Here is a 5,283-nt window from a genome sequence, read left to right as displayed (position 1 = left end):
GATCATGTAATATTCATCTTGACAAGAAATTATCTACATAATATGATAAAATATGTATCACAAAACAAGGGCTATAGCTCAGTTGGTAGAGCACCCGTTTACACGTGTGCCAAATGTTTTCAGGAAGTCTATCATGCAATCAAAAGAATTGATCTTTTGAGAAATCGATGTCTTACTCCATTACTTTGAAGGAACAAAACAAGAGAACAATAGCCTGAATGGTTCGGTCCGATTCGGGTGCCGTTTAGGCAAGATCCGAATCGAACCCATCATTGATTTGAGATATTGATAGGTGAATACCGGTCTATTCAATGCTAGGCATAATGAGTATAAGGACCTCAAAATGCTCTTTTCGTCCTATGAATCTTAAGGTGTATGAAGTTTCATGTTTGATTTTTAATCAGGATGGTAGAGACTCCATTTAACTTAGATTGATCTAGGCCAGAAGCAGACCTACGTCAAGATAACCCTTCCCTCTTTGAAACACTTTTGGAAGTGCTCCTGTATCAGTAATGAATCAGAGCACAATGAATCAGAGACACGGAACCGTCTTCTTTTTTTCTGTTAGAAAAATATATACGGTAGACTAACTGATATTTATCAGTTAATGAAAGAGCCCAATGCAAAAAAAATGCATGTTGGGTCTTTGAAATAGGCCGAATCATTTTGATAATAATCAGTTCGATCTGTTTTACTGAGAAGGCTCTACGGTTCGAGTCCGTATAGCCCTATATTTTCGAATTTATATTTTATTAATTTTAAATATTCATTAAATTTTTAAATTAAGAAAATGAAATGAAAATAATATTCTTAAAACTAAAGCAAACTAAAACAATAAAGAATATCCAAATACAACTAAAAATAAAAAGTTGTATAGTTTTTTCCTAATTATTGTATTCTTTGTTGATTGGAAATGGTCGCTTCCAGTTGCTTGGTTCAAATCATTCCATAAGCTCGCTCACAGGGAGATCACCAGAGTATAACCCTGAAAACAAAAGCGCATTTCAACGGATCCAATCGCTCTTTTTATTCTTGGATAAGAATAAAATAAACAAAACCCCATTTTCTTAATTAATCCTCGCGGTAGATTGATTTTAGATTGATTCTATATAAATAGATATAAAATAAAAAATTTCTATTTATTCGAAATTATAATTTCGAATTTCTATTTAGAATAAATAGAATTTCGAATAAAAGTTTTTGATTTCTAAAATTCTAATAAATATTAGATATTAGTTAGATATTAGAATTCCTTTTATTTAGAAAATCCGAAATGAAGTGAAAACGAAAAGTATTACTTGTTTTGGATTTGTATAGTATTATACTATATATAGTATAAATATATATTTATACTAGTACTATACAAATTAGTACTATATCGAAATGAAATCGAAATAAGTGGAATGTAAATAAAATAGGATTAATTCCAATCAATAAATCTTAAAACGCAACATGGAAACACAGCAAACAAACGAAACTAGACGATTCGATCAAACTGAATTGTTGTTTTGACTAAACAAACAGTTGCGGATGACTTGACAATGAATTCCAGGTCGAAGCGACTAATCCGATCTATTTTTCACATTCATAGGAGTTCGTCTATGTTTCGCTTTACGAATATGATATTTTCTGGGCATTTTAATAATATCAAGTGCTATTCCTATTTTGGCATTTTAATTTCTGGAGTTTTAGTCCCGATTAGAAAGGGTCCAGAAAACTTTCTAGTTATGAATCGGGTATAGAACCAATGGGCGATGCTTGGTTACAATTTCGAATCCGTTATTATATGTTTGCTCTAGTTTTTGTTGTTTTTGATGTTGAAACGGTTTTTCTTTATCCATGGGCAATGAGTTTCGATGTATTGGGGGTACCCGTATTCATAGAAGCTTTCATTTTCGTGCTTATCCTAATTGTTGGTTCAGTTTATGCATGGCGAAAAGGAGCATTGGAATGGTCTTAGTTCCTGAATATTCAGATAATAAAAAGAAAGAAAAAAGTCAAAATAATAATACCATTGAGTATGAATTCCATCGAATTTCCCTTACTTGATCGAACAACCCAAAATTCAGTTATTTCAACTACATTAAATGATCTTTCAAATTGGTCAAGACTCTCCAGTTTATGGCACGCTTCTTTTATGGTACCAGTTGTTGCTTTATTGAATTTGCTTCATTAATAGGCTCACGCTTCGACTTTGATCGTTATGGGCTGGTACCAAGATCGAGTCCTAGACAGGCAGACCTAATTTTAACAGCTGGAACAGTAACAATGAAAATGGCGCCCTCTTTAGTGAGATTATATGAACAAATGCCCGAACCTAAATATGTTATTGCTATGGGCGCGTGTACAATTACAGGAGGGATGTTCAGTACTGATTCTTATAGTACTGTTCGGGGGGTCGATAAGCTAATTCCCGTGGATGTCATTTGCCGGGCTGTCCCCTAAACCCGAGGCAGTTATAGATGCTATAACAAAACTTCGTAAGAAAATATCTCGAAATCTATGAAGATCGAATTAGATCTCAACAGGGGGATCGGTGTTTTACTACCAATCACAAGTTTTGTCTTGTACGTAGTACTCGTACTGGAAATTATAATCAAGGATTGCTCTATCAACCACCATCTACTTCAGAGATTCCTCCTGAAACATTTTTCAACTACAAGGGTTCACTATCTTCCCACGAATTAGTGAATTAGGTAGGATTTTTTTTTACAGAAACAGACAACGAATTAATCTTCATAAATTGATTTCATCATAAATGCGAAATATTTATCTTAGAAAATGACAAATAAAAAGAAAAGTGCGGAGAGATAAAAGATGCAGGGTCGTTTGTCTGTTTGGCTAGTCAAACACGGGCTAGTTCATAGATCTTTGGGCTTGATTACTAAGGAATAGAGACTTTACAAATAAAGCCTGAGGATTGGCATTCCATTGCTGTTATTTTATATGTATATGGTTACAATTATCTACGTTCCCAATGTGCCTATGATGTAGCACCAGGCGGACTGTTAGCCAGTGTGTATCATCTTACGAGAATAGAGTATGGTGTAGATCAACCGGAAGAGGTATGTATAAAAGTATTTGCTCCAAGGAGTAACCCTAGAATTCCGTCTGTTTTCTGGGTTTGAAAAGTTCGGATTTTCAAGAACGAGAATCTTATGACATGTTGGGAATCTCTTATGAAAATCATCCACGGCTGAAACGTATCTTAATGCCCGAAAGTTGGATAGGTGGCCTTTACGTAAGGATTACATTGCCCCAATTTTATGAAATACAAGACGCTCATTGAATGATAAGAAACTAATTACAACTTCGAATATTCAAGGAATTTGTACATTTTCTTCTAGCTCAAACAGAGGAATTGAGGTTTCATTCGTATTCTTATGGATAGGCTAATAAATAAAAGAAATAAAAGACAATACATCATTGAGATTCTCGATTTTGAAGAGACTTTTTATTTATTTTATTTCGGACGAGCTGAGACAATAGGATGAACAACAAGGGTTCTGTACCGTGAACTTTGTATCGCGCACATCACTTAGATGAACTCTAGAGAGTCGCATAGAAGGGAATGAAGAAATGGAATATGAAAGAGAATACAAAGAAATAAATGAAAGGATCGGCTTCTATTTGTACTGTAGCTGAGATGAGTCTTGGTTATTTCTATCCTTGAACTCCTCTAGACCCTGTCTTTTGTTGGGCCTTTCAACCAACTATTTTAATCTTTTAATTAAATATGTATGAAGTATTACCATTCTTTTGAATGTGAGAAGCCGCAGTGTGAACAAATAAAAAGAAGAGGAAAGATAAGCAAATTTTGTCTTTTACTACATTATAATAGACACATTAGAATAGACTCTTTGCTCATTTTAAAAGAGAAAAAATACAAAATGAAATAAATAAAGAGAGGGTTTACCTCAGATACCTAGCTAGATAAGTATGTATTATGTCGATCCATATCAATTAATTTGTAGAGTAGATACTCATACAAATTAATCATATGCCAGGAACCAGATTTGAACTGGTGACACGAGGATTTTCAGTCCTCTGCTCTACCAACTGAGCTATCCCGACCATTACCGACGCATTATCCTCATAATACTAGATGACTTGGGTCTATGTCAATTAAAAATGAAAACAAAAAAACGAAAAAGTATTAAATTAAAAGTCTCGAACAGGAATTTCTTGGATCTTCAAAAGGAAGACTTTGTAAATTTCCATATGAGTAATCATATGTATTATGAATCATTCAAATCAAATAGGTATTCCTTGCTCAAGAGATTTCTACGTATATCATATATATCACAATATATCACACTCTATCACAAGACTTGTGATAAGAGAACAAAATTCTGCTATGCTAGGATACGCTTGTAAAACGGCAAAGAATAGGATGAATGAGAAACATAAGGAACTTTGAACCACTAACAAAAAGGGTAGGATAAAATAAATAGACAGCAAACGGGCTTTTTGGGGTTGGGGATAGAGGACTTGAACCTCACGATTTTTAAAGTCGACGGATTTTCCTCTTACTATAAATTTCATTGTTGTTGTATTGATATTGACATGTAGAACGGGACTCTTATTTTATTCTCGTCTGATTAATCAGTTTTCAAAAGATTTATCAGACTATGGAGTGAATGATTTGATTAATGACTATTCTATTCGATTCTTTCTTCAACTTGGAATCGATTCACAACAATTCTTTTTATTTTCATATTTTCATATAAATATAAATTGATTTTGCATATAATAGAAATAAAAAAAATACGGGTTCGGTTCGTCTTTTTTGAGATAGTTTTTCATTAGTATACCTATAAAAAAATAGGTATATCTTGCATCCTTTCTAGAGTTTCGATATTCGATATAAGGATTCCTTTACCAACAGTCAACCCCATTTGTTAGAATAGCTTCCATTGAGTCTCTGCACCTATCCTTTCCTTTTTTATTATTCTCGCTTGCTGAACCTTTGTTCATGTTTATTTTCGTAAAATAATAAAATAATAGGATTTGGCTCAGGATTGCCCATTTTTCATTCCAGGGTTTCTCTGAATTTGAAAGTTATCACTTAGTAGGTTTCCATACCAAGGCTCAATCCAATTAAGTCCGTAGCGTCTACCAATTTCGCCATATCCCCTTTTGTGTCTTGAGATTAGGATCTCATTAGGATGCCCCTCCTTCCCCCTTTCTCCCTCCTTTCCCCCTTCTTTCATTTGTTTATTTTCTTTCGTTTATTTATTTGCTTTTTTATGCGAAACCGTTGAATTTAGTAGATATAGATAC

The 5,283-nt window shown here is 33.6% G+C and overlaps 1 non-coding gene and 2 pseudogenes across 1 annotated transcript; 2 read left to right on the top strand and 1 right to left on the bottom strand.

The window, feature by feature from the left end:
• The first annotated feature begins 1,697 nt into the window (after positions 1 to 1,697).
• Positions 1,698 to 2,758, top strand: LOC128037027 (NAD(P)H-quinone oxidoreductase subunit K, chloroplastic-like; annotated as a pseudogene).
• A 59-nt stretch (positions 2,759 to 2,817) lies between these two features.
• Positions 2,818 to 3,373, top strand: LOC128037028 (NAD(P)H-quinone oxidoreductase subunit J, chloroplastic-like; annotated as a pseudogene).
• Positions 3,374 to 4,001: 628 nt separating this feature from the next.
• TRNAF-GAA (transfer RNA phenylalanine (anticodon GAA)) lies at positions 4,002 to 4,074 on the bottom strand. Its single transcript has one exon. It is a non-coding gene; the product is annotated as a tRNA-Phe (tRNA).
• Positions 4,075 to 5,283: the final 1,209 nt, after the last annotated feature.

The sequence above is a fragment of the Gossypium raimondii genome, unplaced genomic scaffold (genome assembly GCF_025698545.1).
Source record: "Gossypium raimondii isolate GPD5lz unplaced genomic scaffold, ASM2569854v1 Contig00176, whole genome shotgun sequence".
NCBI classification, from domain to species: Eukaryota; Viridiplantae; Streptophyta; class Magnoliopsida; order Malvales; family Malvaceae; genus Gossypium; species Gossypium raimondii.
The sequence above is the reverse complement of the archived record's forward strand: the minus strand, read 5'-3'. Positions and strand labels throughout refer to the sequence as shown.